This window comes from Notamacropus eugenii, chromosome 5 (assembly GCF_028372415.1).
Source record: "Notamacropus eugenii isolate mMacEug1 chromosome 5, mMacEug1.pri_v2, whole genome shotgun sequence".
Taxonomy (NCBI): domain Eukaryota; kingdom Metazoa; phylum Chordata; class Mammalia; order Diprotodontia; family Macropodidae; genus Notamacropus; species Notamacropus eugenii.
This window is the reverse complement of record NC_092876.1, coordinates 345,347,583-345,374,547: the sequence shown is the minus strand read 5'-3', so window position 1 is coordinate 345,374,547 and position 26,965 is coordinate 345,347,583. Positions and strand designations below refer to the sequence as shown.

Here is a 26,965-nt window from a genome sequence, read left to right as displayed (position 1 = left end):
GATAAATGTTGGAGATGTGGGAGAGTTAGAACACTAATTCATTGTTGGTGGAGCTGTGAGCTGATTCAACCACTCTGGAGAGCAATTTGGGCTACAAAGGGCTACAAAAATGTGTATACCCTTTGACTCAACAATATCACTTCTGGGACTGTATCCCCAAATGGGAAAAGGTCCCACACGTACAAAAGTATTTATAGCAGCTCTCTTTGTGGTGGCCAAAAACTGGAAATCAAGGGGATGCCCATCAATTGGAGAATGGCTGAATAAGTTGTGGTACATGAATGTAATGGAATACTATTGTGCTATAAGAAGTGATGAACAGGAAGACTTCAGAGAGGCCGGGAAGGACTTAAATGATCTGATGCTGAGCAAAAGGAGCAGAACCAGGAGAACTTTGTGCACAGCAACAACCACAGTGTGTGAGGAATTTTTCTGGTAGACTTAGTCCTTCACAGCAATGCAAGGACCTAAAAAATTCCCAATGGACTTTTGAGGCAAAATGCCTTCCACATTCGGAGAAAGAACTGTGGAACTGGATCGTAGAATGAAGCAGACCATTTTCTTTTGTATTATGTTATGTTATGTTTTGTTTTATGGTTTCTCTCATTCATTTTAATTCTTCTATTCAACATGACTATGGTGAAATTGTATTTAATAGGAATGTATGTGTAGAACCCATATAAGATTCAAACCATCTCGGGGAAGGAGTGGGGAGGTAGGGAGGAAGAAAGGGGAGGGAGGGGAAAAAAATCTAAGATATATGGAAGTGATTATAGAACACCGAAAAATAAAATAATTACTTAAAAAAATTTAACATTTGAAATTTTTAAATTAAAGAACATTTTTAAGTGTTGATTAAAAAAAGGGGGGGAGGGGACAGTAACTTTGATCAACACAATGATCTACTACAAATCCAAAGGACTTATTGATGAAACAGACTATCCATCTCCAGATAAAACTGATGGACTCAGAGTACAGAATGGAGCTTCAGTTTTTCTTTCTCACTTTTTTTTAACATGGCGAATTTGGAAATTTGTTTTGCATGACTATACGCATTTGTAATAGGTTTTGTTTTCTTGACTTTGAATTGGGTGGAGGATGAGATAAAGGGAGGAAGAGAATTTGGAAACATTCCATTCCTTCAGGGAAAGAGGAGAAACCTTTTCCCCTACAAACTTTGATTACAGACTATTCCATATTTTTGTCTTTTTAACTCCATTGCTTAGCACAGTACCTGGCATACTGTAGATGCTGCGTATACTATTTCAATACTACAAGCAAACGATTTTAAGACAGTTATCAAGAATAGTTCATTAAAATGAAAAGTTACCAGATATATACTTACCCCTCTACCTAGATTGCTAGTAAATGCCTTTCCAGACTGAACTCATCCTGCTTCTGTCTCCCCTGTAAGGGGCTATGTGTTTTGGGTCTTCCTACCCACCCCCAACGATAGTTGTCTAAAAAGTTAAATTGAGGGCCCATTTTGTTTTGGTTGCCTCCAACACACTTAATAAAGTTTTCTCCTGGGCACCAGAATTGTTAGTTATGAACCTAGGTAGGTAGTAAAAATGTCAGTATTCATATTTTAATGATTAGAGTTCAGAAATCTCTGTGATTTGCCTATGACCATACAGTAAGTGGAAGATTGCTAGTAAGAACTTGAACTCAGGACTTATGACTCCAAGTTTAATGTTCTTTCTATACCACCACAAACCACTTCTCACTATCTCCCATATAAATAATCTTTCAAATGGTGTTGCCCTGATTTTTCTCTCTAGACCAGTGGTTCTAAAATTTTTTTGGTCTTGTAACCTTCTTATACCGGTAAAAATGATTGTGGATGCACCAAAGAGCTTTTGTTTATGTGAGTAGTATCTATTGATGTTTATTGTGTTAGAATTTAAAATATTTTAGTATTATTATGGAAAAAGTTTTGATACTGTAGACTCCTTGAAAGAGTCAAGGGGACCCAAGGCATGCCCAGACCACACTTTGAAAATTGATGTTCTAGAATCTAGACCAAGTAGTATCAGATACTTTACTCTGTGTTCTGGGATCTGGAACTCTAACCATCATCTCCTCCCTATTTACTTTTTCTGTCACCCATTACTTTAACCCAGTGTCTCTCAACTAGCCAATTAGGCAGTCAGTTAAAAAACAGTCTCACATGCAGGAATGTGCAACTTGGGGGCCATAGCTCTGCCGAAAGGAATGCATTGTTGGTTTTCAGAATTGGTTGATGGCTAAATTAAGAAAGAGCAACTAGATGGCACAAGAGATAGAGAGCCAGACTTGGAATCAGGAAGACTCATCTTCCTGAGTTCAAATCCAGCCTCAGATACTTCCTAGCTATGTGACCCTGAGCACATCCCTTAACTCTGTCTGCCTCAGTTTTCTCATCTGTAAAATGAGCTGGAGAAGGGAATGGCACACCACTCCAGTATCTTTGCCAAGAAAACCCCAAATGGGGTCATGAAGAGCCAGACACAACCAAAAAGGGACTGAACTGAACCAGAATTAGAAGGACTCATTCCATTCAGAAAGGTGTTTAAGATGATTACTCCTTTGCTGAGTTATATTTATTTCTGTTGGTTTCTTTCTTTCTCTGTCACTTAGAGAATGACACATGGTTGATGTTATTGTTGAAGATTCCAGACATCTGCCTGCTTGCCTTCTGCACCCTAACCTGGCTGGCGTGACTTTGGGTACCTTAGAATTCTGAAAGTGGGATAGGCAAAGAATAGGAATGAGATCAGAACTGGCAACATCAAGAGGATCTTGCTCCTCTCCTGCAATAGTCCCTTTCCTTCAATGCTACTGATTTTAGGCCAGTAGTCCACAGACGACCTTCAAGATCACTTAGTTTTATGCACTAATTTCGCAGGTGAGAAAACTGAGACTTAGAGTGTTGATGTGATTTTCTCAGAGTTAGAAAGGTAGTAATTAGAAGAATTGGGATTCGGGCTGAGAGAGATTATTATTTCTCTCTTATATTAATAATCAAGTATTGAATTAGGACCAGGGTTTTCTTCCTTTTCTATTTCCTCATTCAGAAATCAGCCCCTGTAGGGTATTCAGGAAGTCTTTGAAGTGCTGAACTGATAATGAGATGGAAAACTCAGATCTGTTCAAAAGGTAAAGAAATTTTAGTTTAGGTGAATCGACGTTTTCTGTCCCACTGTGTTTTACTCAGACAGATCTGGGGAAAAGTGGGTTCTCTCTTTTGTCTGGATTACCCTAGGTGGGGTTATATGGGCATAGATAAGTCTCTTTGACTTATTATAATGAAAGGTGGATTGAGGGATCAGAGTCAAGTCTTCCAGACCCTCATTAGAATAAGTCCACCTTTCATTATAATATTCATTCCCTCATTGCTTATTAACCAATAAGAGTTGATTTCCACCCTCAGAACACCCACTCTTCCAAGGGCATATAAGCACTGAGTGGGTTCCATAAAAGGTCATTGGCATTTGAGAATGTCACTAATTCTTTCATTAATTATTGCTAGAATGGTTAATAAAATTATTAATTACCCAGAAATTATGTCGAACTTTTTATATGCCACAAGACCCAGGTCTTCTGCCTTCCAAAGTCAATGCTACTCCCAGCCTCTGCTACAATGTTAGAGTTAAAGGAAATTTTAGACATCATTCAGTCCAGAGGTTCTTAACTTTTTAAAAAATTTATTCTACTTTTAATTTATGGAATAAAACAAGCATTTCCATAACATAGTATAACAAAAAAAAGATGCTTGCCATGAAATTGCAAATCTATTATGTACAACTTGCTATTCCTTTTAAATATATAATAAAGTTATATATATATCATATAATGTAATAATAAAAATAATATAAAGCATAAATTTTTTTTCCTTCCCTCTCCACCTCCCCTCCACATGCACTACTTCTCAGAATAGTTTTAAATGTATAAAGTAAAATACATACTATTACAAAGGAAATCACTGAAATAGTTCTCAAATGATTTTTTTTAAAAAGTTCATGGACCTTTGATAGTTCAACCTTCCCCTCTCTCATTTTATTGACAAGGATACTGGAATACAGCCATAACCTGTGAAATTATTTTAAAATAATACAGTTAAAACATTATAACCTTACCCATTGTGTATATACATATGGCTGTAACTAATCACCTACTTTCAATGTTATTCCTGCAATAATGCCCTGCATAGTTTACAGAACAAAATAGCATGGGATGTATGGAGACATAAGGGGTTCTCAACAACTGGAGGTCTTCAAATGGAAATCGAACGGCTGCTTGTCAGGGAAGCTTTGTAGGTGAGGATCTGTGTAGTCTTTTCTGACTGTGATTCTGAGCTTTGATAGGGACATGCATGTGCATAGTATGATCTGCTGATTCATGGCAGAGTCCAGAACACTGACAGGGCTCTCCCTGGAAAGACACAAAGAGACAAGAAAGAGAGTGTGAGAAATAACCTAGAATCACAGACTCTTAGAACTGGAAAGGATCTTTATTTGTCCATAAGTCTGCATCCCCAAACAGACCCTGAGAAACCTACAGAGACACAGAAACACAAAAATAAGACGATGAGACAGAGACATGCACACATATCAAGACAGAACAAAAAAGAGACAGAATGGGAAACACGGAAAAACTCATAGACTGGAAAAAATGAAATGAAATTAGGGTATCCTAGAGACTACGGCCTTTTGGGGAATGACCCTTCCCCCATTCCCCTGTCACAAAGAAACATAGCCCATTGGCAAACTGAGCACAACACCCCGCTTATCCAGAAGTAATCTGGCTACAGTAGGGTTGGAGAACCTGTGGCCCCCAGGCCATGTGTGGCCCTTCAGGTCCTCAAGTGGGGCCTTTGGACTGATTCATTCAAAGGGCCACACTTGAGGACCTAGAGGGCCTGGAGGCTTCAGGCCCCCCCCACTCATGGGCTAGAGTTGGAATGAAAACAACAAAGGCTTGTTCGTTTGCTCTGATAGTCTTTTTGGCTTATCTGAAATTTAGTCGCTGGCCATGACATACTGTCTGAGCTCCCCCTGCTGGCGAATTTCTAGTATTCCACTCCCCTACCTGGACTATAATCAGAGTATGGAGATAATAGGATGACAGTTGAAGGGATCTCAGAGATCTGATCTGATGCTCCCATTTTATAGATGGTCAACACAAGTTAATTCACTTGTCTGAGGATACACCAGGAATACAGATCTAGAATCTGAACCCAGAACTTCCAACCTTAAAGCTAATGTTCTGTCCATCATATTGCCTTGCATCCCATTTGTGAATTATCTGGAAACCATGTTATTCTGGTCTCCAATGGTGCCGAATACCACAAATGGAATTCCTTTCAAAATGACTCCCTTCTTTATCTTCTCTAATTCTCATCCCAGTTGTGGGAGTGATGGGGGTGAGGGAATATCTCCTCTATGCAGAGAGGGCTGACTGGTTGGACTAGACCTTGACTCTGTGTCCTCCCTAGTATTTCTTACCCCAGTGTGATCCAAGAACTCTCTGGGAGTCTGGAGATCTGAAGTGTTCAGCTTAGGAGTGACCCAGGATTTATTTAGAACCCCTATGCTTTCTTCAGTTCAGATCTAAAACCTTAGAATTCTAGCAGACTTGGCTCAGACTTTAGAGTTCTACCTTCCGTGGGTCAAAGAATGAGAGCAAAGGGTTTATTTATTTTTTTCTTCCAATTCTGATCCACCCTCCACTTAGCTGCCAAAATGATTTTTTCTAAAGTGTAAGTCTGACCATATTAGCATCCTGCCCCCCTACTCTATAAATTCCAGAGGCCCCCCCATTACAAAAATAATGTCATTTATTGGGCATTTAAAACTTTTCATAACTTGGCTCCTTCCTAAATTTCCAGTTTTCTTGCACTTTAATTCCCTCTAAGAACTTTAAGATCCAGCCACATTGGTCTACTTGTTTTTCCTTGCAATCAACCCTCAATTTTCTGACGGAGACTTTGCACAGATGGTCCCCATGCCGAGAATGCTGCTTACCACTTCCTCCCAGTTTCCCTGGCTTCCTACAAGACTTAGCTCAAATCCCATCTTCTGGAGGAGGCCTTTGTTGGTGCCTCAGAGGCTGGCGTCTTCCTCTGTCATTGAATAACCTACCATTTATTCTGTTTTTTAAAAAATTATTTTATTCTGAACTTAAGAAATAAAATAAACATTTCTATAGGAGTAGAATTTTTTTTAAAAAAGATGACTGCACTTGAAACTGCAAATCTATTATGTACAACTCACTATTCCTTTTAAATATGTAATAAAGTTATCATGTAACTTTCATTTTTTTCTGTTTAGAACTTGTATGTACACAGGTCTTAGCATACTGTCATCTCCATTATAACATGAGCTCTTTGAATGGATTATTTTTTATTTTTCTTTGTACCCCAGCTACGTACCCCCATATTAATACAGTATTTAGCACATAGAAAATGCTTAATAAATGCCCAATGACCGACTGACTTGTCCTCTTTCCTGCTAATCTGTTTTTGGACAGTTTTACTGAATGTAGCACCAAAGGCTGATCATAGAAAGGGAATTAGGAACTGATTAATTATGTAAATGCTAATCATTGTTAATCACAGATTTTGAGCTGGAGAGTATAGGCACCATGGTGCTTTGGAAAAATTACTGAATTTGGTGTTAGGGTGTGTGGGTGTGAATCCTGACTGTCACTTACCAGCTGGTATGACCTCTAAGGAAGTTGGCTAAGTGTCTGCTTAAGGTTCTTTCAACTCAAAAGCCTATCACAGAGTGTCAGAACTGAAACTGGAAGGGACCATGTAATGCCATGTAATCCAATCCACACTCGAACAAGAAACCTCTACAGTACATCAGACAGGTAGACAACGTCTTTTCTTGAAGACTTCCACTGAGGAAGAACCCATTTTCCATGATCTTGTAAACAAAGTTGCTCATTTGGAATCACGTTTGAGATTTGCCTAAATGTCTGCTAAGGGAAGAGATTTAACTACTGCTTAAAATTTGTGTATTTTTTGGTGGGGTGATTATTCTAGAATCTAAATTATTCATGTTCTCTGTATCCCCCATGGCCATAATGATGACCTAGCATTCTTAAAGTATAATTCAGGAGCACATTAAATTCCACCGTAGGAGATGCAAAAGATGTTTTTATGTATATATATATATGAAATATGTATATATACATATACATACATGCACACACATACATGTACACATATATGTATATATGAATTTTTCTATACATATACATGTATATGTATGTCTATATGTCTTGTGCATACATGTATATATACATATACATGTGCATATGTATGCACAAGACACACACATATGAAATGAGATCGAAAAAGATAGAATTACTTGACTGAGATCAGAGGTGTAACTAGGGTAAGGTGATTACCTTACCCTAGCTTTGTCCCAGGGCAATGAATTGGGCCTGGCATGGCTTGTGATCTTTTGATGACATGTGCTGCACAGTATAATCCTACTTTCTTCCAGGATCCAAGGTTGCCACTTGCAGAGTCCTGTCATCAGGACTCTCTGGGGGGCAAACTGCCCCCTCCTCTTGGCATGACTATACTTAATGTGGGACTTTTTACTGCTCCATTGTATTCTTGCCCTTCATAAATTGTCTTCTGTGCCACCTCCACCCCCTATCTCTTGGACTTTTAGTCCTGTGTTCTCATTCCTCCCCTCACTCCACTTCCTTTGTATAACTTTTCCTGAGTTGCTTCTGGTAGCAAGGTAAGTGGTTAGGAAAGTAAAGCCTCTAATGACCACAATGATTCCTCAGTGTCCTGAGAGAGATAAAGAGCTTCCTAATGTGCCCAGTTTACTACAGGACAGCTAGGTGACTCAGTGGATAGAGAGCCATGCCTGGAGTCATGAAGACTCATCTTCCTGGGTTCAAATCCAGCCTCAGACACTTACTAGCTGTGTGACCCTGGGCAAGTCACTTAGCCCTGTTTGCCTCTGTTTCCTCATCTGTAGAATAAGTTGGAGAAGAAAATGGAAAACCACTCTAGGTTCTTTGCTATGAAAATCCCAAAGGGGATCAGGAAGACTCAGACATTAAGGAACAACAACATTACTATGGGGAGAACTTTGGGGGAATGGATATATGCTTTCTCCTTCTGTTAAATGGGAACTGTACTTCAGGGGGACATTAATATAAAAACTCAGACTGTCAGTGAGGAAACATCTTAGAGTTACTTTAGCCCAGTGTTTTCCAGCCTTTTTAAATATGAAGATGCCTTTTTGAACAACGAATGTTTCCACTTGCTCCTCTGCACTATAGGAGTTGCGTGATTAGTAATCCATTGATTGAAAAAATACATAATGACAAGAAACTACTCTGAATTTAGTAATGCTCTGAAGTGAATCTGTCATTTAGTAATGCCAGTAATATCCACATATATTTGAAAAAAATGGTAATGCATATACTTTTGAGAGAGCATTTATTTGGTCTCCAGAAGGTATGTTTATTTATTTTACTGAGTCATGCTGCGTATTTACTGTAGCTAAATATAGATCAAATTGACAGTGTGTGGTGCATAGAGTTCCTCTGCCCTTTTGCAATAAATCCCAAGCCCCTCAGAGCTTCTTAGCCATACAGGGTGGGTTGCATTTTGGTCTAGTTGAACTCCCTCGTTTTCCAGATAAGGAAACTGAAGCCCAGAAAGGTAAATCCTGATCAGTAGAAAGGTCAAAGGTTTCTTGGTCTCAGTTTGGAATTCCTAAATGTTGCCTGCCATAATCTATGACTTTCTTTCCTAATGTGACCATGTAAGAAGCACCATGGCTCGACAGGAAAAAAGTGGCAGGGCAAGAGCAAGAAAGGGGAGGGATAAGGAAGGAGAGAAGGAGGCAAAACTGGAGGGAGAAGAGAGAGAGGATGTAAGAAATAGCTCTTGTTGGCTTCATCAATAATTTGTGACCAGCGGCTTCTGGGTAGCTGGAAGTCTTGACTTAGGGTAGGGCTGGGGCAGACGGACAGGACTCAGTGCTGTCTTGTACCTAGAAATTAAAAACCCAGACTCTCTATTTACTTTTCTTCTAGTTTTACTGATGTGCTTTTATAGATTGATTTATTTATTTACAGATTATTCCCACTTGGGAGGTGGGCTGTTGAAGCAAAGTAAAACAGTTAAGTAAAATGAATAATACAGTGACCTCATCTGAAAGTAAAAGCAACACTTCACATCTGTAATTCCTCCTCACCTTTCTATTTAAAAAAAAAAAGAAATCTACTTATTTCCTTCCTCCCACTACCACCTTATTTTTTTGTAAATTACTGTAATGATTACACATAGGCAAGCAAAACAAATTCCCCTTATACACAAAAAATATCTAAGTCTCATTCTTACAGCAGCTAGGTGGCACAGTAGATTGAGCATCAAGTGAGTTCTATGACAGGAAAGACAGGTGCCGGCCAAAAGTGCTTGCTTCTTTTTGTTTATGTGGGGTTTTTTGTAAATTTTATTTTAAACTTAAGTACAAAGCAAGAAAAGAAAAAGAGAACATTTTCATGCAAACTGCTGAACATAAGAGAGGATTCAATATAAAACAATAAGCTTCCATTTCAAGAAAATCTAGATAATAAATACTACACATTGTTTTCAAAACTACCCAGTTTTTCTTTGTTTTCTTGTAGGTTTTCTTAAGTGTTTGTTTCTATCAGGGAAAATAGCCAATGTAGAATCCAAATGGAAGGGTAATTCCCTAGTAAGGGAAATGGTGATTCATAAAAACTTGTTTTGAAAAATATTTTGATACCTGTGTTTTAATACACTAATTCATTTCCTACGTATGTTATTTAATGCATTTAAAAATATAATTTTGAGGAGGCATCCACAGGCTTCACCAGACTGCCAGTGGGGTTCATAACAAAATAAAAAAGGTTAAGAACTACCACTATACACAGACAATGTGCTGATGATGTCAAGTCCTAGAATACCACAGAGACTCCTACATGAGATCTATAACTATTCAAAAGAATTCAATTTAATCATCAAACAATCTACACGGGAAAAAAGTGAATTAAAAATGCCAGTGTCCAAAATGGACACACTTGGATGAACTGAGATGGTCCTTCAGCACATGTACCTTGGACTAGGCCAATGGGCTTGGTCCCAAACTAAATAGGTGGAGGAGATGGATTATATTTGGGACATTGTTCAACGCTTTTACTGATCCTAAGTTGCTTTCTGACACAAAAATTGATCTTTTTCAATAGTAATCTTCCACTGATGGTACATCTATGAATCATAGAACACCACAATATCTAAAGAAACCAAAAGGAGAATGATTAACATTTATTAAGCTCTCTGGTGCCAAGCACTGTGCAAAGTAGTAAGGATGTAAGAAGAGGAAAAAGACAATCCTTGCCCTCAAGGAGTTTATAATTTAATAGGGGAGAAAACATGCAAACAAATATATTCAGCGCAAGCTATATAAAGGATAAAAAGGAAATAACTAACAGAGAGAAGGCACTAGAATTAAGAGGGGTTGGAAAAGACTTCCCGTAGAAGGGAGAATTTTAATTGGGACTGAAAGGAAGCCAGGGAAGTCAGAGGCCAGAGCCAAGGAGAGAGAGTATTACACGCATGGGGGACAACCAGAGAGAACAGCCAAAGCAGAGGGAGGGAGGGTCTAGCTTGTGGAATAGTCAGGAGGCCAATGTTACTGGATCAAAGAGTATTTGTCAGGAAATAAGGTAAAGGAAGACTGGAAAGGTAGGAGGGGGCTAGGTTATGAAGGGCTTTGAATGCTGAACAGAGCAGTCTGTATTTGCTCCTAGAGGAAACAGGAAGCCAAGGGAGTCTATTACACCTTAGGAAAATCACTTTGGTGGCTGGATGGAGGATGGATTGGAGTGGGGAGAGACTTGAGGCAAGGCAGGCCTACCAGCAACCTATTGCAATAATTCAGGTGTGAGGAGATGAGGGTCTGGCAGAATGGTGGACGTGTGAAAGGAGGGAAGAAACCCTATAGGGAGAGGTGACTCAAAGGCAATATTGACAGACCTTAGCAACACCTAGGAATATCTCTCACCTCTCCCACACTTAGTCCACACTCAAGTGTGGGAGAGGTGAGAGATATTGAAAACTCCAGGATGACTCCTAGGGTTGGAGGCAAATGACTAGGAAGATAGTGGTCATATATAGGCTGCAGTATAAAGTACCAACAATGACTTGCATCTGAAAAGTACAGTAAAAAATCATTAAAGAGGTGTCTTGGCCAAAGAGTTTTGAAAAGAGATGGGAGGGGAAAGGAGTAGGGACACAGACACTCGTACATATATGTAAATATGTATGTGTGTATATATGTGTATATGTACACACACATATATGAAGGCTCAGAAATGTTTGCCTGGAGGCTCAAAATTGCTGGTTTCCATTAACTTTCCATTAGAACAATCAGCTCTGTTGTAGAAGTCAATGACAATAAGGCTCAGTATCTTTATTCAAGACCTAGTTTGTAAATCACCTGGGAAATATTACTAGAAGTCTAATAATCATAAAGTCTAAAGCCTATTAAACCTTCTCTTTCTCTCTCAACTGTGTATTAGAGCATAATGAATTCAGGTTATTCTCAAGTGCTAGTGCCTTCCCTCCCAAATTAATTTGTATTTAACTACTTTGTATATCTTTGCATTTATTAACTTTATGCTGTATATATTTTATACGGACTAGTGCTCCCTATTAGAATGGAAGCTCATTTCTAGTAGGTATTATTTTGATTTTTTTGTATTTCTCTCCCAGTGCCTTGCACACAATAGATGTACACTAAATTCTTATTGACTGAGGATGAGTCAAATGATTTTTTTTCAAGAGGAACTTCATAAATTGAAATAATGGTTGTTATGAATGAAAATGCTTAACAAAAACTGAACTATACCTAGGTCTATTTCCGTTTCATGCAAATAAATAAATACATAAACATACACATACATACATAAACATCCCCACTTTTCTGTTTGCAAAATCCCCTTTTCTCAGGATTTTTTGGTTGTTTTTTTTTTGGTTGGTCTTTGGACTTGAACTGTGACCTCATTGGTATAGAGAACTACAGTAACGAAACCTCTACCAGAGCAGGTCAGTTTCTGCTTCACATTTTACAGTCCCAGCGAGCTGCCTGGGGCAGGAGAATTTAAGTGATTTTCCCAAGGTCACACAGTCAGGGTGTCACAGGCAGAACGAGAGCCTAGATTATCCTGATTCTGAGAGCAGTTCTCTATCCACTCTGACACACTTTATTGCCATGGAGAGAGATTTCCAAAATATTCTTGGAGGCTAAATTATTCTAAAAGACACCTGTACTCAGTTTCCTCATCTGTAGAGTGAGAGGGTTGGACTTGATGACTGTCGGTCACTTTCTGTTTTAAGGTTCTGGATGACTATGACTAGACAAGATTTGCCTGAATGCTGGGGGCCTGGGATGCTAAACTGCAGCTCCTTTACGGCAGCAGAGGGCAGACTTAGGTTATAAATGAAAGCCTCACTAGCTATGCGACAAGATTATGAGGCAGTTTTTGTCTAGGGTTTTCATTGAAAACCTCTGTTGCCAGCATTCACTTGAAACCTATGCTTGCCTACGACAAGAGATGATAGTTTGGTGTTTTTAAAAAATCAATCAACAAACACTTATTAATCACCTACTATGTCCCAGGTACTATATCCCAGATACAAAGACAAAAAAATGAAATAATCCATTCCCACTTGCCTGTGTGTCAAGATGCTAAATTTGAGAGTAATGAAGTTGCAGATGATAGATCAAAACACTGGCTGAGCCAGCTGGCTGTGGTCCACTGTCCTCCGAATGCCCTTTGATGAGATTTTAAAATATGTGCTCTTCAACATTTCTTATTTTTCATCACTGTGATGAATTGACCTCTCTGTCTCACCAATCATTTGTTGCTTGTGAGCGTGGGCTCTGCTGTATAGTTATGCTTTTGACTTGTATTTGACCCAGCCAGAAGGTATAGAATATGCCACGTCTGAATGAGAATTGGAAAACCTGGTTCTATCTCCTTGCTGGAAGAGAGTAGGTAATGCCCATGGATTCTTTGGTTTAAAGCACAAAGGGCAAAGGAACACATTGAGTACAAGGGAGAAGGTGAAAAGAGAGCTAAACAGTTTACCCAGAGGTTTGACTAGGGTAGGGTGATTGGAGCTTTCTGTCAGGGCATCAAAATTTACGGAGCCCTGACAACCCTTACACCCTGCCCAAAGCATAGAAACAACTGAATTTAGCAAGTAGTTAGCAAGAATGATTGGTCAAGATAGGAAGCTGCTCAGATAAGCTCAGTCTTCTATCTCCTCTCCCTGCTCTTTCCATTGAACAGCTTTGATGTATTCCAGGATGCCCATCCATTGTGGCAAATCATGGTAGGGGGGATGAGGATGTTTTAGGATGTCTGCTTCTCCCTTTCTCCCTGGGAAATTTTCTTTAAAATCTAATTTGAGGGCACCTTTCATGTTCTTTGAACCCAGGCATGGGTTTTTGAGAAGCTTTCCCCAGGCATGAAAAAACATCATATTGACATCCTTGAGTTTAGTTAAGAAGAATTAAACTAGGGAAGTATAGACTACAAAGGTGGAAGTAAATTCAGACCATCATATTCAGACAGAACACAAAATTTCCTGAGGAGCTAGCCAAAAAGATCCTCCATAAGGTTAGACTAAACCTGATGGATAGATGTATCCAAACCAGGTAAAGGAATCAATTAGAAATGTCTCCAAAGCTGGACTCTGCAGCCAGGCTCTGCAACTACTTCTAGTCTATCAATGACTGTCAAACTTGTATCTGCATCTCACCAAACTTAGGCTGGGAAGTTGAGGCTAGAAAAGATCTTTGATTTAATCTAGTACAAAACTCTCTCATTTTACATTTGAGGAAACTGAGGCCTAGAAGAGGGAAATGAATTCACATAGCAAGAAGCAGTCAGGACTTGAATTCATGTATCATGAATCCAATTCCAGGGCTCTTTCAAGACTTGAATTAAGTTCTTCACTCAAGAAAACCACATTGCTTTATAGTGATAACTTACTATATGGAAGGATATCAGTGATTTAGAGAAGGGAGGAAGGAAGAGTAGGTGGTAATGCAGAGCATGGGGTGGGGGAGTAGGAGACAAACAGCCATTTTTTATACCACATGCACAATAATAATAGCTTTGCATTAATACAGTGGTTTAAAGTTTACAAAGGATTTTACAAACATGATATCATTTGATCCTCACAACAACACTGGGAGGTAGGTGCTATTATTATCCCCACTTTATAGTTGAAGAAATCAAAGCTCAAGTTAAATGACTTGCCCAGGGTCACGTAGCTAGTAAGGATCTGAGGTCATATTTGAACTCAGGACCTCCTGACTTCAGCTCCACTCTGTTCCCTAGCTGCCTGCTAGCTTCTAGTCATCCACAAGTTTTTCAAGCCTGTAAGTGGTTATAAGATGACAATATGTGTTCATATCTGCCTATATTATAGAGTATGAATTTCAGAGAAAACATTCAGGAAATATTTTTGAATGAATGAGTAGAGTGAATGAATGGAGATGAAGTGATACACTAATCCTGGTTCCCACGTAATCAGAAAGGAAGCAAAAACTGCCATAATACGAGTTTCCAGCAGAAAGTCGGCTACCCTCCTTCGTCAACAGACCAGAAAGAAATAATCTCTAAGGCAAACAGATAGCATGCAATCCAGGAAATTGTTCCAATGGCCTTTCTTTACTCATGTGATTGGAAACTAGTTTTATTTCCTAGAATCCCTTATGGTCATTGAGTCTTTCTGGTAGATTAAAAAAAAAACCAACAAGAAATCATTAATCACTACAAGATAAAATCTAGGGTTATAAGGGACCTTGCTGTACAATCTAAGGCTTTCATTTTACAGATAAGGAAATAGGCCCAGAGAGATTGTCACTTTCCTAAGGCCACACAGGTAGTAAATTGCAGAGCTGGTCTCAATTCAATTCTAAAACCTTTTTACTAAGGGCCTACTCCGGGACAGGGAACCTAAATCCTTAAGTGTGGCCTGTTGACTGAATATTTTACAATAAAATGTGGCCTACTCTATATCCCAGATATTCTGCTAGGCAGGTGCTAGAAATATAAAATCAAATATTCAACAAATGTTTATTAGGCACCTCCTAGGTACAAGGCCCTGTACTAGATGCTGGGGATAGAAAGAAAAAATAATTCCTCCCCTCAGTGAGTTTACAATCTAGCTGAGGGAGAAATGTGTGCACATACATGTAAATAAATAAATGTAATATACTTTGGGATGAAGGCACTAGCGGCTAGTGGGGATCAGGAAAAGCTTCACAGAGATGAAAAAAATATGAAAAAGAACATGTCGCTGCCTTTAAGGAAGGTACACTCATTCTCTTGAGGGGTGGGGAAGAAGGGAAGGCAGAAAAGGGAGAGGAAGCATGAGAAAGGTCAGTGGCACAAAGACCCAACTGGACATACCATCTTCTTACCATCCCTTGGCCTAAAATTGGTTTTTCACCCCAACAAGGTGCTGGTTATGTGTCAGCAATATTTATAGTCCACTAACTCTGAGTTTACTACTTGTATTTTCTTATAGTGCTTTGTCTAGATCTTTTCTTTTTCTTTTTATTATAGTCTACCTGGTATTTTTGTTGCTGTGCTTTTCCTTCGTTCTCAAAGAGGACCATGACCTCAAGATGATGACACGACTTGCAGCTGACTTTGATTTGAGTGAGGGAGGGCTGTGTAAGGTCACCAACCTCACCTTCTTCTCCTGAGTCATCTTGGTCCAGTAACCTGAAATTCATCAGGGTGACTGGAGATGGCCCAGGATGCAATAGGAGACCCTGCCCCTTTTAGTGTAAGGTCTTATAGCATTCTGACTTTGAGTAAGATACACCCATTCAAATGAATAGGTTTCTTTAAGTTACTCAAGGGATGGTCCCTTTAATCAAAAAAAAAAAAATCAAACTGGGAGGGGAAGACCCTCAGAGTTCCTGCGTAAAAGAGAAACAATGGAGGGTTGACATACACACTCAGTAAAAGAGCAAAGGAAGCCTTGCTAACAACCACTACCGAGAAGGGGTGGCTGGTTCTCCCTACCTGGGATACTTACTACTATGAATGTCTCTTTTCATGTCTTTTCTTCTCTTTCTCATCATCAGATGATAAGCTCCTTGAGGACAGGTTTTGGGTTGTTTTGCTTCACAATGCCTTGCATATAGTCAACTCTTTATTAAGTGAATGTAGAATTAAATTGTCTTTGTTTTCATTTTTTGACTAAGCAAAAAAAAAATCCCTTGGAACACTAAGAAATTTATTTTTAACTGCAAAACACTTTTTTTTTCAATTCTATAGCAGCATACAGGTAGGTTGGGGACAGCAATCATACTGAATAAACATTAAAAAAAATTTCCAGTGCTGTGTTTTTCTTCTAGGCTGATCTCCTGGGTGAACATTACGCATTTTAGGGAACCGGGGAATTTGTCTAATTATGTATTACAAAAACTGCTTAATTATAGATTCAGCAGAGAGAAAGGAACTAAGTAACTATGTAGCTAGAGCTTTAAAAGTCTGTATGGAAGTGTTGCTGCAAGAACCTGTAACAACTCCAACTATGCTGTAAATGAGGAGTTAAAAAAAAAATTGGTCAATAGGTGTCAGCCCCAGTGGATGAAATGCCTAACAAATGTCTCCATACAAGTCACAGGAGCATAGACTGATCTCTGGTTTTATGAGTGGTCATTGAGTCCATGACTACATTACCACACAATGCAGGGGTACTCTCTACTGGGCTAACTTGAACCTGAGGACACCAGCTACTGGGTTAGGAGGATCTCTGTTTTGTCCAAAAGAGCTTGGAACTTGGGGATAAGACTCTCCTGGCAAGACTCTGAAGGGAATAAGACAGGTTGTTTTTTTAATAAAGGAAAAGAGCTGAAAAGGTTTTTCCAACTTCACTTCCTTCCCCTTTCAAGGTTTTTGATTGTTCATAGCTGGACAATCAACTATTTTTAAAAGGCTACTCTAGCTTTGAATTAAAAGGCCATGGCAGAGACCATTCTCTTCATGAGGAACAGATACCCAAGGAATTCAGCTAAAGCCAGAAGCTAGAAGCTGAAAATGGCTCCACAAACATGTGTTCAATGGAGCTATACATGGGAAGACTGCGTCCATCAAAGCAGCATTCTGTGAGTCAGTGTTGGCAGAGAACGGCAGGGGGCAGTGCAATGACATCACTAAAGAACTCTGGTTCTGTAGAGGTCAGAAGCATGAGTTCCCCCCTCCACATTCATGTCCTAGTGAGGCCTTTCCGATGTGTATGTCTCTTCATACATTATTTATGTATGTTCACTCTTGCTTTGGTAGTGTGTGCTTTTGTAGGAGAGGGTATACCAGGTTTGGGAGCAAATTTTTTTTTACTGTTCCTTTTCTTTCTATACAGTTTCATTAAATTCCTTTGCTATAAGCTAATCATTTTCTCGGACTGACCATTAAAAAAAGCCAAGTATATTGGTCAGGTTTATAAACCATGGTATATGACTGGATATGGACCTAGGATCCTTAAACCTGAAATAGCCATCCCTGGAACACCAACTCTGTGGGATAGGGATTTTCTCAGGTACTGCATAAAGACAAAAAAATGAAATAACCCTTGCTCTTAAGGAGTTTGCATCCTACTGAGAAGAGGATGAAGAATGCAGCATATAAGTTAAGTATACTTGAGTAGGGAGAGAGCATTAACAATGCGCATAAGGGAAGGGTTCCCAGGAGAGACTGGATCTGATCTGAGTCATGAAGAAGACTGGTGATGGAATGAAATGCCAGAAGGACAATTTGATTGGGATCTCAAGTATGAGAAGGGGAGCAATGTGAATTAAGGTTGGAAAGGTAGTCTGGAGCCAGATCAGAGATGGTTTTAAATGCAAAGCAGAGGAGTTTGTGTTTTGATCCTAAAGGTAATAGGGTACCAGTAGAGATTTCTGAGCAGGAGAATAGCACCTTCAGACCTTTGCCTTAGAAAGATTATTTTGTCAGCCTCTTTGGAATTAACCACTTCTGTCCCCTCTTTCTAACTTTCCAATCCCCCCTTTTCTAATTTCCCTACTACTGTTAAGTGACACCATCCTCCCTATCACACAGACTCACAACCTAGGTGTCAGGCTTCAACTCTTCACTCTCTTCTCCCTCCCCACATTCAATCTGTTACCAAGGCTTGTGAATTTTGCTCATAGCATCTCTTGTATATGGCATATCCACAGCTGAGTAAATACAGGACAATTTGAGTGGTCCCCTTCTTTCCACTGACACCAACAATACCCTGGCCCAGACTTGCTGCCTTACACATGGACTATTGCCATGGCCTGCTGGTGAGTCCACCTGCCTCAAGTCTCTCCCCACTCCAGTCTCTCTAACCTCTGCTCAGCTATGAAATAGAGTACAAGTCTGGCAAGTTTCCCCTGTCCCTGACTCCCAATTAAATCCAGTGAATCCCTATCACCTCCAGGATTAAATATAAAATCCTCTGTTTACTGTTTAAAGTCCTTTATAACCTGCCTCCTGGCCCTTTCCAGTTTTCTCATGCCTTACACAATCTCTTCCCCTGCCTGCCACAATGTACTCTTTGATTCCATGACACTGGCCTTGTGGCTTGAACAAGACACTTCATCTCTGAGACTCCGGGCATTTTCATTCCATGCCTGGAATGTTCTCCCTCCTCATCACTGCCTCCTGGCTTCTCTAGCTGCATTTTCTCTATGGCACAGTGAATGGACTTCGAGTCAGAAAGACCTGAATTAAAATCCAGCCTCAGACACTTCCAATCGTGTGACCCTGGGCAAGTCACTTCACTTCTTATTGGCCTTCGTTCCCTACCTCCCAGGGTTTTTGTGAGGATCAAATGAGATAATATTTGTAAAGTACTTAGCACTGCGCCTGGCATATTTTGTTGCTGTTCAGTCATTTTTCAGGCATGTCTGACTCTTCATGACCCCATGTGGGATTTTCTTGGCAAAGATACTTCTCCAGCTCATTTTACAGATAAGGAGACTGAGGCAGGCAGGATTAAGTGACTGCCCAGGGTCACACAACTAGTAGGTGTCTGAGACCAGATTTGAACTCAGGAAGATGAGCCTTCCTGACTCCAAGCCAGGTACACTATCCACTGTGCCACCGACCTACCCTCTAGCACATAGTAGGAGCTTAATAAATGCTTGTTTCCTTCCTTTTTTGTTTCCTTCAGGTCACATCTAAAATCCATCCTTCTGTAGGATGACTCTCCTGATCTTCCTTAATTCTTAGAGCCTTCCCTGCATTGATTATTTCTAACTTATTCTGAATTTAGCTTGTTTGCCCATAGTTACTTTCATGTCATCTCCCCCATTAGATTCTGAACTCCTTGAGTACAGAACAGTCTTTCACCTTTCTTTGTATCCCAGAGATTAGCACAATGCCTGGCACAAATAGTAGGTGCATAATACATGTTTATTGATTAATGGTCCTAATTCTGTCCTTTGGAGTTAAGTAGAAAAAAAGTAAATTCGTTTCATTGCAGCTCTGCAAATATTTGAAAGGCAGTTCTCATTTATAATTTGGATGTCTAAATGTGCCGTTTTAGGGGTACTGCCCATGGCAAGGCATAAGCAAGGGGATGGATGATACAGAGATGAATCGCTGTGAAGTCTTGCTGCAGCCTCTTGCTTTTCTCGTTCTGCTTTCTCTGCCTCATCTCTCTCTCTCTCTCTCTCTCTCTCTCTCTCTCTCTCTCTCTCTCTCTCTCTCTCTCTCTCCTTGTCTTTTCCATCTCCTCATCCTATAGTTCTCATTTCTTTCACTCTCTCCCTCCTGTTCCAGTCAGTCTTTTTCTCACACACTCTCCCCTTCCTTCTCTCTCTCCCCATCTCTCTACCTCTCTCTCTGTCTCTTCTCCTTTCCTTTCCCATCCCCTCTCATTTTTCCCCTCCCTCTTTCTCCCCTAAGTAAATTGACTGCTGGTGAAAGGTGTTGGATTGACAGCCCTGGACACTGCAGTCCTCAGTTGACATATGGAATAGATATAGTGCAGTCAGTGGTGCTGCCTGCCCTTTTGTTCTGACAAGCTCACTTACCCTGGGACTTTCTAGACCTGGGGGGGTAGGGCAGGGGAGGGGTTGGCGTCTGCATTTTTTGGTCACTGGTCCAATTGATTTACTTTGTTTTTGTCTTCTCACCTTGCACACCAGTTTCACCAAGTTAGTTGTACCTTTGGGGCATGGGGTCCCTTATGGAAAGGGAGGAAGGAAGGATAAAGAGAGACAGAAAGAGGTAGAGAACTAGGAGAGACAAAATGAAAATGACAGAAGGAGAGGGGGAGAAGGGAAGGGACAAGGGGAGAGAGTGTGGAGGGCAAAGAGAGTAAGAGAGAGGAAAGGAGGGAGAGAAGAAAGGAAGAAAGAAGGAAGGAAAGAAAGAAAGAAGGAAGGAGGGAGATAGACAAAGAGGTGAGATGGAGAGAGATGGAGAGAAGTAAGGACATAGTGTGAGAAAAAGACTATTAGGACAGGAAGGAGGAAAAGAGAGAGAGAAGGAGGAAAAGGGGGAGAGAGAAAAAAGGGGTGAGGAGAAAGAGAATAAGAGTGAGAATACATAAGACAAGGCTGAACTCCAGGGCCTCAGGAAAATGGCAGTACAGTTGTTTTTTCTTCCCCTTCTCTTTTTTTTGTCTCTAGCTGTTCAAAGTCTTCTCCCCACACCTTTGATTTGCAAAACAGATAAAGATAAAACATTTAGGACACTGTGAACCAAAAGCCCTAAAAACAGAAAGAAAACCTCACAGAGATCATCAATGTAGAGCTCAAAAGGACCTATATGCAGTCCTGATCCTTCATTTTATCAAGGTCCTTGCCCCAAGGTCATATGAATGAACGAGAGATCTAGAATTTGAATCCAGAAACCTCTGACTCAAAAGCTTGTAACTATATCATAGTGCATCTATAAACATATAAGCCTTTAAGAAACAAAACAACACTGTACTTTCTTCTTAAAATGAACATGTGATAGAAAGTACAGGGCAAGGGAATTGAACTGGGAGATGTGACAATCACTCTTTCCTCCAAATCCTGAACCACCTCTCAAATCTGTGATGACCTAAGTAGGAGGGGACAGAGAAATTCAGATGGGCCAAAGAGCATATACAGCAGCAGCATCTTCCACTGTGGACCCAAAAGGCTAGAGGTAGTGATGGGTATGAAAGGAAGGAAGGAAGGGGCTGACCAGGAGTAGGGCTGGGTGCCCTAGCAGGTTCTGCTGAAAGGTGCAGTCCAAGCCACTTTCCTGGCCAATAGGAAGAGCATGGTTGCTTTCTTGTTTTGTTGTGGTTTTTTTTTTTCAGGAGTTAGTGTGAGATAAGGAAAGCAGGAATTAAAAGCAGTAGAATGATAGAGCCATAGAATGTTAGAGCTAAAAGAACCAGTCTTTCCTTTTAGAGTAGAAACCATTCTCCATAAAGCTTGAGATTGATTTACAATCACATTGCTGAAGTTAGTGAAGGAGCTGAGTGTCTGAATTTTGTTGGTATTTTAACGACTGTTAAAGGAGATTCACCCTAAATCTGTCCAGTTCTGAGTGCCCTTTATCAATGTCACCATTATTTTAAAGAATAGCAAACTGAGTATAATTTTTTTTTTAAATGGGATATTCTGTGAGACATTGTGGCTGGCCCAGCTTGAGAGGCTGGAAGATCATTTGGAAGATCTGCCTAAGATCCAGCTTATTCTCCTGCTAAAAGCCCAGAAAATGAATGCAATCAGGAATCGTGCACTGGCCTGTCAGACAAGAACTGTACCCATTCCAAAGTCAATTTTTAACTCCAATACCCTCAGTATTTTCATTTGCTTAACAAGGTCATTTCATGAGATACTTATTATTATCATCATCACTTTTTAGGAAAAAGTTTCTGATGGGAGGAAACATGGCAATATAATGGAATGAATGTGACAGGGCAGGAGAAGATATTTGATGATTAGAATGATTAGGTGATGAAGTTGGAATCAGAGGGTGCTGGTTCAAATGCCAGAGCTGCCATGTGTCATCTGTGACTTTGGGGTATATTACGACCTCTCTTTGCCAGTTTCCTGAATTGTAAAATTATAGGATTGGACTAGATAAACCCAAAGTTTCCTTCCAGCTCTAAATCTAAAATAACACAATCTGGGGTCAAGTCCCAGTTCTCCCCATGTTATCTGTGTGACCTTGGGCATCCACCTTAAACTTAAATTGGGCTTCAATTTTCTTATCCATAAAAGTGATGAGGGATGGGATTTGTACTGGACCCCTAAAAGGACCCCAAAGTCCCTGAACCAAGTCTCCAGCATCTGCCTGAGGCATTGAGCCCATTCCAGTATAATTCTTCCAACTGCCCTTTCATTGTGCCCATCATTGTCTGCCCTTGGCCCCACCCTGGACCACTACTCCTTAATTCCATCTAGACCCCCTTCTCTGTTACATTCCGGTCACCCCTGACTACTTGGCCACTCTTGGATCACAGCCAGATCTTCCCACAGTCTTTCTATATAAAAGGTACATCTTGCCTTCATCAAATTGTTCAGATTCCTTAATAATCTAGCCATATAAATGCTTAGATTCTTAAAATCTGGCCAATAGCACAGACTTGCTAGCAATCTCAGTCATCCCAACTAGTGTTTTAATAAACTTTGTCTTTGAAAGAAGGCTCAAGTTGAATTCTTTCGAGGTAGAACTCATGCCTTTTGTCCTTGAATTTCAGGGTTCCAGCACCCCTAGTTCACAACAAAAGGAAGGAGTTGAACTAGATAACCCATTTAGTTTCCTTCCAGTCTAAATCTATGATTCTGAGGAAATAGTGTGATAGTAGAATGAAAAAAGAGTCACTGGACGCAGGGAACCTGGTTTTTAGACCTAGATCTGCCACTCACTAACTCTGTGATGCTGAGCAAATCATTTAACTTCTGAGTCTGTTTCCCCTTCTTTAAAACCAAAGGGTCAGTCTAATGATTGCTGATATTCTCTCCAGCTCGAACATTCAATGGCCTTAGAGTTCTAATTCTTTTGATGTCTCCTTCTCCTAATTTCCCAATAGCCCCTAGACCAGATGATTCCTAAAATCCCTTTCAGTGATCCCATTTTATATATAAGACCAATGAGAGGTTATAGATATCTCATTACATTGGCTGTTTTGCATGCAGTTGCAGATATGTATAGATAACTACTGAATTATAAATATTATCCTTGTAACCCAAGCAGGCTGCCCTGTCTTTCTCTTAGAGCATCAACATGATGATGACTGGTCAACTCTGCCCTAATGGTATTGTGATTTTGTTGAAAACACTACTCCTGCGATTGCTTTTTGCTGGCTATGGTCTCAGATTTTCCTACTTAGGTCACTTGTTCAAAACACTTTGGAGAAATAGTTCCAGAATCCTCCTCATCTCCTGGATCCCCACAGTCCTCTCCCTCATTTGTATGCTGACTTTCAGCCTAACAGAATGCATCCTGTCTTGCCATTTCAGACTGCTCTCTCACTATGGTTGCCAGCTAACTATTCATATTGGATTCGGTGTCTCCTTACTAGCACATTTGATTTATTCTGGCTGGCTGCCTCTCAGCATGTTCCCAAAGGCTCCTTTGTGAATCAGTGATCCAATCCTTTTACTGAAATATCGAAGGCATCGCCAGCTAGCCAGCCTCATCCCAACTTAGCACATTGATGGTTTTTTTCTTTTTTTGCTGATTTCATTACGTGTTATATTATTGTTTTTCTCAGAAGAAGAAATAGAAGTCTGCAAGGAGAACTGAAGTGGAACCTTATTTTAAATTCTCCTATAACAGACTAAGAGGGAGCCATGGTCTACTGATTAAAGCAGATGAGGAAAAATCAGGACTTTTGTCACACAGCTGATTACAGGTTGCTAGGGTTCAGGAATTTGCCCCACCTCACCCTGCTAGATCTATAAAAATCATGATAAATATGCTGAGCTGTTTTTTGAGGATTATATATGATTTGGAAATATTAGAAAAACATTCTCAGATAAAACCACCGGGCACAGAGAAGGATGAAATACTACCACGAAAAGCTGTAGGACAGGATCTAAAATTACATACAAGAGGTATTTAGATTGTCTGAGTAGTTCAGGTACGATGAAATGACCACTTCCTTCTTTTTGGCAGCCATCATCCTAGATTTTTCCTTCCTTTCTTCTGTCCTCTCATCATAAACAAACAAAAATAATAGAGCAAATCTTTTTGAATTTTCTAGGCTGTTTTCTTTTTTTCAGTCTGGACCTGTTATTTATTGGTATAAGGATCTTTCCAGTGAGGAAACTGCCCCTCCCAATGTAGATTTTTATAATTTTTATTAATAAGTGAATAAATATGTTCTAATTCATAAGACCTGGAGAGTTACCTGGGCAACTAAGCAGTTAAGTCACTTGTCCAGGGTCTCACATACAGTATACCCCAGAGATGGGAACTGAACCCAAGTGTTCTGGATTCTCTAGCCACTGTAACATGCTGGCTCTCTTTTCCAGACTCATTTTACACTGATTTTATTTTAGGTTACAAGTCACTGTGGAAGACTACTAAGATGTTTTAAGATGTAGTTTCTGTGGCTGGAGGTTGAGGGGGGGCATCTATTAGGGGGACTGGATCCAGCAGTCATCTAGGATAACTTATTTTAGTACACGCGCAAATAAATTCAACTTTAATTTCTATTTTTGAAAAAAGATGTGGTCTCTGTGACAGAAAATCTGTTCTTTTCTCATCTATTACTTATTATCATAGATAAATTTTTTTTTTCATATTATAAGCTATAAAGGTGGCACACACCTAGAATCCCTGGTACCAAGGATGTGGAAGCTGATGAATCATTCAAGTTCTGCAGTTCTCATCTGCCACTGGTTAAGACAATCCAATGTTCACCCGAAGTCTGACACCAATATGATGAACTCCTAAGAAAGGGTGGAAGGGGAAAAGGTTTGGTGGAATGCCTAAGGAAAGAAGAACTAGCTTAGGTTGGGAAAATGAAGCAAGCTTCTGTGATAATTAGTAGTGATCACTATATTTCAAGTCTGGGCAAGATAAGGAGACCCAGTCAAAAAAGGAAAAAACACTGATAAGATTTGGAAAATTTATTTCTCTGGGAGGTCACCTAAGTGATGAGTCATCAGAGAACCAGCAGAGTGGGGCTTAAGATACAATCATCTATTGGGCTCAAGGTATTTCAGTCATCTTTGCCTACCAATCAACTGGAAACTGTAGGCAGTTAGCAGAAAAGAAGCACTGAACATTCTAGCAACCCTGGGTCCTTTTCTCCTCTTGGGGTTTGAGAGGCTTCTTCAATACTAGGATAGGATTACATATCAGAAAGATTCTCTAGATCCCTGGGGAGATGGGGTTCGTCAGAGAGGGAAAGAATTGTTTTGATTATTTAAGGGCTCTGGTGTGAGTACTTAGAGTTTTCTTGTTGGGTTAAATAAAACCTGTCCTATAAACAATGTGCTGTTAACATGAGTATCTGCATGGGAGCTGAGCTCTGTTTCCCTTTTGGGAGGGAGACCTGGAGATGAGCCAAATTCATATGTTCCTTAAGGAAACTTTGGAAGTATGAGCCAAAGAGAGTGGTTTATATGAGAATTCAGTTCATGTAAACCCAGAGCTTGGCTTGGGGCTATGGGTTACATGAAGAGAACAATGTTTGCTGGCTGAAATGGTTCCTGGGTGCTTTTACTCTCCTCTTTATGGAGTTTATTTTTAAATCAATTAAACTTTTCTAATAAATGGTAACTATCAGAATCAATGACTTTATTTACAACCATTTATTTATAACCATTCCCTACATTTTAGAATCAACAGCTTTTAAAAAAGAGATTGGTTTAGAACTGTTGTATATAGTTTCATGTAATCACCATCCTGTCTTCTCATCTGATATTCTGACTTCCATAACATCCGTACGCTAATGCCTCATACTAGCGTGGAGGTGATTCTGGGATCTCTAAGCTTATGCTAGAAAAACACAAGTTTTGGCAGATTCTACTAAGTGGGCAAAGCTTCAGGTACAGTCCTAGCAACAGACTGTGTCTGCTCTCCGAGAATCAGCCTAGCCAGATGCAGAGGAGCATCACCAGAAGCTGGATAAGTAGAGGATTAATTCTTTGGCCACAAGGATCCATGCAACAAAAATAGTCTAAATGGGGCTCAGTCCTTTGGGGAACCACTTCAGCTTCTTCCCTAATTGCCTCATTTTGCTCTGGAATCATGATTGTCTTGTAAAGCAGCTCGTTTTCAACGTTCCTAAAGTATAATGTTCTCCTGGTTCTGCTTATTTCACTCTGCATTAGTTTGCTATAGTGGGAAAAGAGGCAGAGGTTTCTAAGAATCAACTAGTTACCTCCTCCAACATTAGCTCGTATGATAAATTTTAACTTCCATTAAAAGAACAAGAGGATATATAACCAAAAAAAAGCCAGTACAAGCCAAAAAAAAAAGCATGCAAACAAACCCTTCCCCCAATTAACAACTAAACAAAACACAAAAATGTGATTTTTAAATGCTTGTCCTGACAAGTGATTATTTCTGATTTCTACTTAGAGCAGTTATGCAGAAGAACTTTTGCTCCTCTCCTTTATTCCTACCCCCTCCCCCATTTTCAGGGTGGAGAGGGTAGGGAAAGGGAATATACATGTGTTTATTATAGGTCAAAGATTACACTTTTTTCAAAATTCTGTGAGCTACAGGAACACAAAATGCATAGTGTTTTACAATTAATTTCCTCTCAACTAGTGGGATTTATTTTCTCTACCTTCCCTGCCCACACTCCATTCAAAAGAAAAACAAAACTTTTGAAACACATAAGCATTTTGAGGCAAAAAAAAAAAGAAAAAGAAAATTCTCATATTACCCTTGTTCAAAAACGTGTTTCATTTTGCATATTTCCTCTATCAGGAGACAGGTAGCA

General features: G+C 39.8%; 1 long non-coding RNA gene across 1 annotated transcript in view; it reads right to left on the bottom strand.

Moving 5' to 3' along the window:
• Positions 1 to 3,669: 3,669 nt before the first annotated feature.
• Positions 3,670 to 26,965, bottom strand: part of LOC140506571 (uncharacterized) — a 38,682-nt gene continuing 15,386 nt past the window's right edge. Inside the window, exon 2 of the long non-coding RNA XR_011967980.1 lies at positions 3,670 to 4,413. This is a non-coding gene — a long non-coding RNA (uncharacterized lncRNA). The remainder of the gene's footprint in view (positions 4,414 to 26,965) is intronic.